The sequence below is a fragment of the Pteropus vampyrus genome, unplaced genomic scaffold, assembly GCF_000151845.1.
Source record: "Pteropus vampyrus isolate Shadow unplaced genomic scaffold, Pvam_2.0 Scaffold3, whole genome shotgun sequence".
NCBI lineage: Eukaryota > Metazoa > Chordata > Mammalia > Chiroptera > Pteropodidae > Pteropus > Pteropus vampyrus.
Window position 1 is genome coordinate 1,054,260 of NW_011888784.1, and position 13,615 is coordinate 1,067,874.

At 34.8% G+C, this 13,615-nt stretch overlaps 1 protein-coding gene and 1 pseudogene across 1 annotated transcript in view; both read right to left on the minus strand.

Moving 5' to 3' along the window:
- The window catches only part of DCC (DCC netrin 1 receptor), a 538,543-nt gene that overhangs the window by 358,231 nt on the left and 166,697 nt on the right, over positions 1-13,615 (minus strand). The gene's annotated exons all lie outside the window — the stretch shown is intronic.
- LOC111741367 lies at positions 13,290-13,408 on the minus strand (annotated as a pseudogene).

Genomic DNA, 13,615 nt, shown 5'->3' on the forward strand with positions numbered 1-13,615 from the left:
TAAAATGACCATATTACCTAAAGCATTATACAGATTTAATGCAATCCTCATCAAAATCCCATTGGCATTTTTTAAAGAAATAGAACAAAAAATCATCAGATTTGTATGGAAGCACAAAAGACCCTGAATTGTCAAAGCCAACTTGAGAAAAAAGAACGAGACTGGAAGCATCACTCTGCCTAACTTCAAATTATACTACAAAGTGACAGTAATCAAAACGGCATGGTATTGGCAGGAAAATGGACACATGAACCAGTGGAACAGAATCGAGAGTCCAGAATTAAACTCATATTTATATGGGCAAATAATTTTCGGCAAAAAAGCCAAAAACATACAGTGGAGAAAGGAAAGCCTCTTCAATAAATGGTGCTGGGAAAACTGGAAAGCCACCTGCAAAAGAATGAAACTTGACTGTTGTCTATCACTATACACCAAAATTAACTCAAAATGGATTAAGGATCTGAATGTAAGACCTGAAACAATAAAATGCATAGAAGAAAACATAGGAACTAAACTTGAGGACCTTGGACTTAAAGAGGATTTTATGAATTTGACCTCAAAGGCAAGGAAAGTAAAAGCAAAAGTAAATGAATGAGACAACATCAAACTAAAAAGCTTCTGCTCAGCAAAAGAAATCATCAACAAGGTAAACAACAACTATCTGAATGGGAAAATATATTTACAAGCAACACCTCTGATAAGGGCCTAATATCCAAAATATACAAAGAACTCATATGACTCAATAACAACAAAAAAACAAATGATCCAATCAAAAAATAGGCAGAGGACCTGAACTGACACTTCTCCCTAGAGGACATACAAATGACCAACAAATATTTGAAAAGATGCTCAACATTGCTAGCTACCAGAAAAATGTAAATCGAAACCACAAAGAGATACCATCTCACACCTGTTAGAATAGCTATAATCAACAGGACAAGTAATAGCAAATGTTGGAGAGGATGTGGAGAAAAAGGAACCCTCATACACTGCTGGTGGGACTGAAAATTGGTACAGCCACTATGGAAAACAGTAAGGAGGTTCCTCAAAAAACTAAGAATTGATCTACCATATGATCCAGCAATCCCTCTACTAGGTATTTACCACGAAGACTTGAAAACCTATATTCAAAAAGATATTTGCCTCACCGATGTTCATAGCAGCATTATTCACAGTGGTTAGGACATTGAAGCAACCGAAGTGTCCTATGATAGATGATTGGCTAAAGAAGCTGTGGTACATATATACAATGTAATATTACTCAGCCATAAGAAGAGATGAAATACTGCCATTTGCGACAACATGGATGGATCTCAAGATAATCATGTTAAACTAAATAAGCCAGACAGAAAAAGTTGAAAATCACATGATATCACTTATACATGGGATATAAACCTAAAAGCAAGAAATGAGCAGGACAAACAAACAAAGACTCATAGACATGGACTATAGACTAGTAGTTACCAGAGAGTAGGGGGTGGGGGAAGGAGGGGAGTGGTAGACAGGGTAAAGGAGGTCAAATATAAGGGGGTTAGGGGAGGGTGAAGTAGGTAAAGGGTATCAAATATATGGTAGCTGAAGGAAACTGAACTTTCGGTGGTAAACACAATAGAATATATAGATGTCAAAGCATAACGTAACCTGAAAATTATAAAATTGTATTAACAAATGCTACCTCAATAAACTTAATTAAAAAAATAAAATAAAATAAATAAGCAATAAGTCAGAATCTACTTCTTAATACTGTTCTAGCAACAGTAGAAGATATAACTTCTATAATATAAAAGAGAGATAATCCTAAAAGGATCGTGCATTTTAGAAAAGTAATTTTAGAAAGAGCTGATTTATCAGTTATGCAAATACAATTATGCTATAATTTCAGATTTTCATAGAGAATCATAGCACGTTACTTTAATTATGTGTGACGACTTTGGAATATTTCAAAGAAGAGATATGCATCCCAAATAAGCACAAAATAGACTGTTTTAGATCACACCCCAGTAGTTCCTATTTTCTCATAGTTCCCTCTTCCCTGAATCCTTTGGAAATCCCTCAACCTTCTGCCATCATGAACTGCAGAGGGTATGTAGCTTCCATTTCTCAATGGGAGAAACTGGGTCTGGATTTCTAGCTCAGGTTATGATCACATATTTACTTCAGGTTCTATGTCTCTTGTGTTCTTGCATTTCATGAAATTTAGCATGGTAATATGCCTAGAGTATTGCTCAATAAGAAATCTCCAAATAAATGAATCAATGAATCAATGGATAAATAAACTGAAAAAAAAAAAAAATTAGCAGAACTATAAGCTAACCATCCCTAAGTCACTAACTCTAAGAATTACATGTTTTTCAAAATTTTATTTGAAATTTATTTTTCTTCATGACTAGTAAGGATAAAATAATCAGGCAATTTGTAAAATATGTAGATAATTTGGAGGCATATTGTAGAAAGTCTGCATTATACTTTATGAATTGAATTTCCTAAGGGGTTCTTCATGGAATCCTTGAGAGGCAGGCACTGTAAAGATTTATTCTGAAGAACCTAAAGTAGACTAAAGAGTCTAAGAACCTGGAACAGGAAATAGGTTAAAGCGTACAGGAAAGTTATTAGTTGGGTCAGCAGCGAAGGGATTTATCTGATGCTCATATGCCCATAGCATTGAACAAGCCAGGAAAATAGACATGGTCTGACCTTTAGCTTTCACTGTACCATAATTAACTTTAACAATCAGCTAAGCAGATTCGCTGTTTGAGGAGCAAAGATCACTCACTCACTCACAAGAATATAGCTTGAATATTAGACTGGAAACATACACTTTTAAAACGTAGGCAGAGGTCCTTTAATATAATATATAGAAAGTCTTGTAGAGTTTGAAAATGGATTTAAAAAATTACAAAATCTTCTAGATCTAAGACGCTCTCAAGAATAAAAATACATTGAATGATCAAATTGCTTAAAACCACTTTTTAAAAACTCAATGTGTCCTTAAAAATGACTTGTGAACAACCAGATCACTTTAAAAGATATCATGTACATTTTACCATTAAAAAAAAGTAGGAAAGTACTAAATAAATAGTGAGACTCTGAAAAAGGGATGTTAGGCAGTTATATTAACTATATTTTTATGTCTGGATTTCAAATACGGGCATTAAGATCTGTTTCTATGATGAAGAAATGTCAGAGTCATATGACAAGTCTACAACATCTACATCCTTCAGTGATAATGAGCATGGCCACCACTGATGTGAAAATGCATGATTCAAGGATTGGGAGTCTTAGGCTCTCCTGAGAGATATGTCTCAATGCAGGGCCTGCTTATAGCCCTGAGTCTGTCATTCCCTGAAAGCAAAAGAGATATGCCCTTTTCGTTCCCTGCTCCTGGAGTAATTACAGGCTCAGGTAATGGGTCAGTGGGGCACCTGGGACTTCTACATGCCAAAAGGAGAGAAATCAATGTCAACACTCTAAAGAAAACAGCCCAGTGGCGGTGTCAGGAAGCACTGCCACTTGTCCTAGGAAATCACCAAGACCTTGATGACATCTCCAGTAAAATGAGTGTCTTAGAAGCAAGACTCGGCATTTTATCCTCTTCCTGGGAGGATGGCTATAGAACAAAGGACAGCAAACATGTCAGCAAAGAATGAGTTGTTCTCTCTGTTTTCTTGGCTAAGTAGCCATGCGGGAAATCAAATATTTTGAAGAAATACCTCTGTGTGCTTATTGTTCCCAGTATGCTGCTCTGTGACTAGCAATCCAGAGGATTCTTTATGGAAAGATCACCTTGCACATTTTGTCAGGCCTAATAAGATTTTGGGTTAGCACTGCTGTTAAAGTGTCCCAAGCAGGTCTGTAGAGTTAGCAACTGGTCATGACTCTTATTTTATGTCATGCAGTATTACACAGCTCAAGTTTCCAGGGTTAATATAACTAGCTCTTTTAGTCAGTCCCTACTCATCTCCTTGACTTTGTGACATCACAGCTTCCTTTGGCATCGTGAAGGAGCCCACTGCTTTCCTGACCTGTATAGCATTTGAAACTAAGGGATTGCCAAATGTTCTAAGTAGAACTGAGATTTTAGAAACTGCAAAATAATACGCATCATTCCTGACAAACCACGGACACTTCTTTTGCTCCCTTTTAATCTTATGCTTAAGGGCATGGGGGCGCAGGGTGGGGGGAGGGCATGTGGTCGACTGAAGGCTCCTAAGCTAGTGCAAATGGAGATGGTCTACATTAGCTACTCAACCACTTGGATAGAAAATTAAATCTATTAAGCAATTTATTACTGAATTAATATAACAAATCTCTTCTTGTCACACTATGTTTTCCTCCCTTCAAGCTTTTTAGTTTCATACCTTAAATGCTCATTTCAAATGCCACAAAAGACACCTTTACTTTGTGCTTTATCTTTTCCTTACTTTCCAGTTTTCTTTCTTTCTCTCGATATGTATTTCTAACTACCTTATTTAGCTTTGTAAACCATTTAAGAATGTATTTTGTATAAAATCCACCAAACTAAATATTAATACATTTTACTTCATTATAGAATGGTTATGGTATTTTTAGGATGGCAATTATGGTAATGTCATCATAGACAAAGATCATAATAATAATTATCATATCATAAACTGTAAGCTGATTTTAAACAATTGCTTGGGCTCTCTGCTTTCCTCTAATCCTGCCTCCCTCTTTTCCTATTGTTACCTTCTGGAATAAAGTTACGGAGGGTCTGGAATCCACCAAAAGCTATAAACTCCAATAAAAAGCACAACCCCTTAATGATATTTCTTTTGACGTCTTTAATTGTCATACAGTATAGCCTATATCTTCTCTACCCATTCATTTTGGGTTTCCCATGAAAACAATTTAAATATTAAAAATCTAAAAATAATAATAATTAAAAAAACTAGATGCTGGCACAACTAACCCAACAACAGGAAATCGAAACTCTACTTTCCAGTCCCTGCTATATTCAACTGGAGATGTGACCACGATTGTTAGGTTCCTCTTGCATGACTCACTTGGAAGCTGTGCTTCTCCTTTTAATACAGCCACAAATGTGCACATTTTCATAATATTATTTCTTGTACATTTTTGTGCATTCATTCTCATTTATTCATTTGAGAAGAGTTTGTCGAGTGTCTATTCTGCACACATTTTAGAAGGATAAGTTTTCATACCCTAATTCCTGGAATGTATACAGGTTAATTTACATGGTAAAAGAGACTTTATAGATGTTAAGTTAAGGATCTTGAGATGGTGAGATCGACCTGGATTATCCAGGTAAGCTCAATCCAATCACAAGAGCTCCCATTACAAGAGGAGGCCAGCAGTCAGAGTCAGTAGGATAAGTGACAACAAAAGCAAGAGTTTGAAGTGGTGAGAGGAAGGGGCTATGAGTCAAGGAATACAAGTGGCCTCTACAAACTGAGGGGGAAAAAAAAAAAAGGAAATAAAACTGATTCTCACTTAGAGGCTCCAGATCCCTTAGATCCCTGCTAACACCTTGACTTTCACCCAGTTAGACTGATTTTGGCCTCCTAATCTCCAGAACCATAAAATAAATACATTTATGCTGGCTTAAGCCACTTGGTTTGTGGCAATATGTTACAGCAGCAGTAGGAAACTAATAGGATTTTTTTCTCTATTTTCTTAACAACTCAAAAATAGTATCTTAATGTCTTTTCTCTATTAATTCTATCAGCAAAGGTGGCTGCTTCCTCTATGATGGATAGAAGATACTCATAGGGAGATAAACAGACCAGCCAACTCATGTCTTCGTAAAGATGAGTGAGAAGTCATCTCTACATTTTGACATGGCACTGGAGTGCTCATCTCCTCATACTTCATTATGTGGTTAGTCAGATCTTCTGAAAAGAGCATTAGCAAAGATAATTGAAATATATTCATATCTAACCTGTATAAAAGACTGCAAAGCAAAATGTCCATTCCAATCAGCGTCATTAAACATGAGTAGAAGTGTCTTCATTTTATTTTAACTTGAAAACAGATAAATAAGCTTTGTTAAATTCTGTTGACAACTCTAATCATGATTCGTATAATAGAAGTTAACTGCACTCTCAAAATTTGTAGAATTAGCAATACATAATTATGATTTAATGCTAAATTTTCATTTAATGTGGTTTTAGAGTAGAATATTATCTAAATTAATGTTATTACATTATTAGTATCTTCTATTTATTAGACCCAGTTAAGTACACCCATATGTTAAGTAGCCTCAGTAAATATTAAATGAGTCAAAAATTAGAGAATAGAAAAATTAAATTTTTAGAAATCATTTGAAATTTTTCTGTGCCAACGGCAAAACTAATAATGAATAACTGAATCATTGGGATGTCCAGAATAGAAAACATTTATCCAAATATCCTATGGTCTCTGCTTGTTCTCTCTATACCGGATCTGTTAGATGCATGCATTCTTATTAAGACACAAAGTCATCTGAAATAATTCTATAAATTGCATCAAAGTTTCACTGAACAATGAGTTTAGTTTTCAGCTGATGCTATGAATTTCACTGCAAATTTAAGAATTCCACAGGGGTTCTGAGAATTTTGACAACCGTGTGATGTGTTATCAAAAAACAATACAAAGCAAGAATGCTGATGAGCTTTTCACATCATAACAATTGGGCCTAAAAGTGACAGAATTCTAAAAAGGAATGAAACTTGGAGGTTTATGATCTTCCAGGTCTAATGCCTTAAAAAAGCAGGCCACCTTCAGAGGAGGAAGAAAATAGATAGTGCCCATTTCATTACAAAGTTCTTCCAGAGGCGATGCTGTCTGTATATATCTTCTTCTACCCACTCATTTGACATCTAAAACAATAGAAATTGTATTACAAAGCTAATCTCTTTTCACCATGTAAGTCAAATGGATACTAAATGCTTATATACTCTGTTCTCAGACTAGAATACCTCGGGGAAAATCTGTATTACCACAGTGTGAAACGGGTTAATAAGGAAATCTAATGTTACTGATGGGTATTTTTATTTTAATCTGTATTTCAAGCATTCCTCATTTATAATTCTGTGGGTGATTTTAAGTTTTAAAAATTTTAGCACTTAATCCCACTACCAAGGTATTCTCCTATTAGTTATTCTCTCAGATTGACTCAGTTATTGTTGCCAAGGAAACAGTCAGGAAGCAGGAGTTAAGCAGACTCTTTCATCTGGTGAGAGGATGATGGGAATGGATGAGGGAAGTTGAGCAAGGTCAGGCGTTTACCACTGAATACAAATCTGTCATGCCTAATAGATGAAGCTCTTTGGTTTCTGCACTGCTCAGGCTACTCCCAGCAGCCAAGGAGAAAATAAAAAAGACACTCAAGCATGAATGCCAATCAGCCCATGCTGGCAGCAGTGATGTATTTACACGTGCCATAGCGCTCTACTAGGCTTGGCTGTGGATGAAAAGGTAAATTAAATAGGTGTCAATAATTATAGAAGGTCAGAACCTAAATCCTGAGAGTATCCTAATAAGATCAGACAGATGAGATTTTGCTGATCTATCCTGTTAACATGTCCAAAGCTTCCTTCTTTGAGGTCAGAGTTCAAAATTTGTTATAGACTCAAATACACTGAGCTGAGAAGAACCTTAGTCAGTCCTCCTGTGATTGTTTGCCAGAGCTGATAATCTTCTAATATTTGTTGGCAAATTTTCCATATCTAGGACTTATTTACAGTGATAAGATATGTGATACAATTGTAATAGGTTCTTCGAAACATTGTATTATCAATATTGAAGCCCTATGTAAGCACGCTATATTTTAATGTTAATGTTTATAATAATAGGAATACAATACAGTACTATAGGTTATAGTAACATAGTGTATATATATATATTATATATATAATAGTAATGGAGCTTCTCATATTAGAGATGAAATGCATCTTTGAATCTATTCATGTAATTCAGTTGTCAACATAAAAAATGCCTAGATTGTGTATGAGTGTTTGTGTTTATACACAGCTGAGTAGCAATTTATTTCTTTTATAAGTGTTCCAGGATCTATAATATATCAGATTATGTGATGGATGCTGACAGGGATAGATGGAAGAAAACTAAGGCACATTACCTCAAAGAGAAATAGAGTGATAATTATAAATAAAATACATATTTGAAATATAATCCATCCAAATATTAGTTAATGCCACATCTAAAATGGTTTTATACATGTTGAATCTTGAGTTTCACAAATTCCATCACATTAATAGGGCAGTTATAGATTCTGGTTCTTTCTTACTCTGTCAAAATCTACCTCGGAAATTTCTATTCCTAAAATAGATTGTGGCAATAAAGTAAAAACACTGATATTATATCATATTTTTGAATTATAAGAAAATATTTTTGATAATAAAATAAGTATATGATGGTGTGCTTGGTTTATAATGTCCATTTTTTAAATAATAAACTAATTGCTAATTCCTCTAATTTATTATGCATTTGCATCTCTGAAGGGGAAGTGGGAAGCAAAACAGAAATTAAGAGGAGAAAGTACAATATTTATATAGTTCATTTACTTAAGGCGTTGGTTCCAAAATTTGCCTCATTTTAAGTCTCCTGGGTTGCTTGTTAAAAACACAGCTTTCTCGGGATATTAAACTTTTAATAAACACACCAGGTATTCTAATGATAAATAATTTTTTAAAACTTTAAAAATGTATTCTGTTAAGATCAACATTAACAACTTTTTTAAATTCTGAAGTCTAAGAGATCACTTTGATTATCAGCATGAGTCTATGAATAACGAAAATTATATTCTATAGTTATCTATCTACCATTGTACTAAATCTCCCAGAATTTTCAAAGTTCTCATAAGAGTTAAAGAAAGTCCATAGAGTTGAAAGTCTAAAGTGAGAAATCAGTGAATATTTCAGTCCCATAGAGTTTTGTTAGTCAATGGTATTTAGAATTCACTAAATTTTAAAGACATCTATCATCTATCTATCATCTATCTAGCTAGCTAGCTAGGAATTAATTAAAAGAGACACAAGATTTTTTTTGAAGGGCCAAAGTGATTTTTTTAAACGTTACTTTCTTGGACATTATCATTCTCTCAGTGTTTTAGAGAGATTAAAAGCTAGTGGAAGCTGCTTGGGTCTATAATGGCTATATAAGTTCTAAGTACATTGAACATTAAATTTACTGGAAGTCTTTGATTTACATTTTCCAACTTACATGTATCTGCTAAGATATACTTTCCCTCTCATATTCACATGCTGTAGATAGTTGGGGCCTCAACTTCTGCTCAGATTGACTCCCTCGAGGAATGAATTACTGCTTCAGAATGTGAAACTGATGTTGGAATTCTGAACCAACTGCTAACACTCCATTAGGACTCAGGTGACACAGGTGCTGTGAATAGAATGACCACAGTACACATATGGTCTATTGCACAAGGCTGTAAACTAACTGTGGAGTTAGTATGCCACCAGAATTTACCCCCAAATTTTCCTAAACTCTAAGACATCCTAGATAAACCATGAAAAATCATTAAGCTTAGTAACTTGGTTGAACTGGTTAGGATATTCTTAGCATCAGGAAGCACTGGTACATAACACATAGTATTGAGTCAATATCTAGCATGCTGAAAGAGTAGTTTTAACTATCAAATAGTAAGAGCATCACTAGCTGAATAAACTGGTATTTAGAGTTCTCTTTACTACTTAAATAATGTAGATAACTATTTGCCTCTAAAGAGATATTAAGAATATTTTCTTAAAGTCCTCGTGTTAAAGAAAAAACAGAAATATTAATATTCTGACATCACAGGTCAGTTAGAAATAATCATTTTTGTTGGAAAAAGATTTTCTAAATTTTTAACACCTTTCATAAATTTGAGTGTATGTGTCAGAACATGAGCCCTAGGACAAAAGAGTGTGCCAACAGTAGGAGGGGAGTAGTAAGAAATTAGAGGTCAAAGATTCTCAAAGCTTAAATGTTAAATGCTATTTGAATTGGAAATTGATATAAAATAAAGATTCAATTCCTTCATGGTAATAATACAGTAAATGAAAATGAATAATTCAATTGATTAAAAAATTAATTGTTACAACCTTACAGAATATACCAGACACAAAAATGATTTTAAAATAAAAATGACTTATTAAATAATATGATAGTTACTAGTTGTGTTAATAGTTGTGATAATGAAACAATTGATTAATTGTCTTATGTGCTAAAAGGCTTCAAAGCACTTAGAAACTTAGACCCAATTTACTAAAAGTATAATCATTGTGTGGCTGTAACAGAGCTGATTTTAACCAGTGGGCACAGGAGGCACCAGGCTGAGGGCCCATGGGACTTTTAGGAACTTAGGAAGGTGTTTTGTTTTTTTTTAATCAGCAGGAAAAAAATGAAGATAATCTACCCTGGATTATATTAGTCTTTATACCAACATAATTATAAGATATAATTCTTAATATTTTTTTATGGAGAAAGGGACCTACAAAGGCAAAACTGCCTCTGGACCATGAAAGCAATGTATAGCCCTGGATATTTAAAAAAAAAAAAAAAAAAAAAAAAAAAAAAAAAAAAAAAAGCCTTAGTTTATTGGAGCAGTGGAAGGTACCAAAAATGGCAAATTTGATGTTTTCCTATCTGATCACGGCTCACATGTTTTCTTCTCTTTTCCAAAGAAGACATGGAAAAATAGCAGGGGTATGAGAGGGAGGAGAATTATTTAAAATTACGTGATTACGAGCACTGTGTTGCTTTATAAAACTAATGACTAAGCTAGTCACAGTAGCTGACATTAGGAGTGTTCGGTCATGTTTATTATAAATGATATGCAGCTCGATGGGGCTCCCTATTCAAGCACATTCGTGTTATCAAGCATCAGAAATTAGTCAAGGGTTAATAGTCATTGCTGGCTAATCTTTTTCAATATTTAAAATGAGAGCTATATGATTATTAATTTGTTCACCCATTTAAATATAATGCAAAATAATAGGAAGTCCTTGCTGAAAATGACGATAGCATCATTGTCAGGAAATGCTAGGTAGCAATGACATGAGAAATGCCACTGGAAAACAAGGTGGCAGAGATTTGGATTTTGTATAAAACAATTAAGTGCTCACTTTATTCTTCTCGAATGACCAATTCTGTTTGTAGTTTCATCATGATTGAGTCCATAAAAGATTATTTTTTAAAGGAGGACTACTATGACAAAGAGCTAAAAATGAATAACTCTGCACTGTATAAGCTTGAGGACCAGCATCAGAACAAGGTGGTTCTAGAGAGAGCTGTGGTCATTCTTACACCTTCCCATCTAAAAAGTTAGCTTCATATTTCTGTTTTATCTAAAAGGAATGAATGCTCAATTGAGGAGAAGTCAATCTGGTAACATCGAATGTTCTAAGATGAATTTTTACTGGTTTCTCTACTCCTGACAGCAGAATTTGACTATGCTGATTAGGTAGGGTTTAAAGAATCCAGGAAACTCATTATAACAATACCCTGTAGAGTCTTTAAGGTAGATGTTTAAGAAGGTGACTAGATGATTAGGGGAGCTTATTTAACCTACAAATCTTAATGAGAATTTGGCATTGTTTACTCCAGTTTCTAATACATAGGAATAATGAGGACCAGGGCTTGGCTCTGATATGAGTCTTTACTAAGGAATTTGTGAAGACCCTTAAATATTTAACTTTTAAAAAAAATCTCAGTTTTGGATTGGTTTTCCTTCATACAATTGGATTCTTCTACGTTACCTAGCTGGGGCTAAATTCGTGCTCCAGATCTTTATTATAATCCTTGGTCTTTATTTATTAATTCCAGGGGAAAAATTGCTGAACACAAGAGCTCCTGTCTGCCTAATATGATGTCTCAATTTTGTTTCCTTTCTGTGGGGACTATTTCCTCCTGTTCTCTGAGTACCTGAGTGATATGTGACGTTTTCAACTCCTTGAAAGGAATTTTCTTCCTATTTAGAGTAAAAAACTATAAAGGGATCTCCCATTCTCATAGTTCCATAACTTTTCTTATGAAATATCAAGACAGAGTTCTTTGGCAGCAAGGAACGCCTACATATTAACATAAAATCACTATTTGCTCAATGTTGTACAACTTCTATAGGGATTACCCAAGGTGATCAGAATTTAGAGGCAAAATTAATTGCAGAAATTGAATTCAAATGATTTCTTGTTCTGCTGTTGCTGTAGCATATTACCACAAATTGAGTCACTTAAAACAACACATATTTGTCATTTTATAGTTCTGGAGGCTAGAAAGCCATCTTGGCTCTCACTGTGTTATATCAGGGCATTGGCAGGACCGTGTTGCTCTCTGGAAACTCAAAAGATGAATCCATCTCTCTCTCTTCAGCTTGTAGAGGTGGTTCACCCACATTTCTTGGCTTGTGGGACTTTTCTTCCATCTTCAAAGCGAGGAATTACGAGTCAAGACTTTCTCATATCAGGTCACTCTGACCTTTTCTTCTGCCTCCCTTTTCTACTTTTAAGGACTTTTGTAATTATACTGGGCCCGCTTAGAGAATCCAGGATAATCTCCCTATGTTAAGATCAACTTATTATCAGCCTTAAGTCCCCTTTGCAAGGTAACATAATATATTCAAAGAATGTAAGGATTAGGATGTGTACATCTTCAGAGGGTCAGGGCACTATTCTGTGTATCTGTGACTTCCTGTCTATTCTTCCTTTCTCAAATCTCAAATAAAAAGAAAAAGCTCGTGAAAATTAGTTAAGAACCTGTGCTGGATGTGTTTTCTTTTCATGCAGATGCAGGCTGCACTCTTCTCCATCCTGTCTCTGAATAGCTGCCCTCTCAAATATCTCAGGTTATATTAAGAGGCTTCCTTTACCTTTGGCTTTCTTTGAGTACACCCATTGTTGAGCAATGACAGGAATCTGAATAAGGAGTGTGGATCTGAGGTACCAATCCTACCTGTCTCCACTCAGGTTTCTCTTAGGCTAGCTGCTTCCCTCTAAGACAACTTACAACATTTTCCAAAGTATCCTTGTAAGAATCTCTGTTTTTCCAATTCTAGTAATTGCTCTGCAAAAATCTCCCCTTTGAGCCAAAGGATGATGACAGCTCCACTATTAACAACCCTCAGTACTGTTCTATCTTATGTGTTTTTCAGACATTCTGCCTATACTTTTGTTAATTGTTCCTTTATTAAATCTTTTCTGAATTAAGTACATTCTTCATTTCCTTCTGGGACCCCTGTATATTCAAACTCACAATTTAGGGCTTATAACTTTAGTAAATGAGAATTTTTAGAGTTTTTAATTTTGTTTTTATTATGCCTACAACACCTGGTATTCCTAAGGGATCTCCCATCCAAGTACTAACCAGGCCCGACTCTGCTTACCTTCCAAGATCAGATGAGATCGGGTATGTTCAGGGTGACACGACTGTAGACTAATTTTTTCAAAAGTAAATATTGTTAGGGTATGTCTTAGAAATGGGCAAAAGCATCTTCAGTAGTTCTTAATCCATTTCCAAAACTACTTGGCCATTTTTACTGCCTCTACCATTTCTCCCTTATATCAGTCAGGGTTTGATGTGAGCATTAGCATCATGGGGTGGAGGAAGAGGCAAAATTGATTACAGGATTTAAAATTATAGT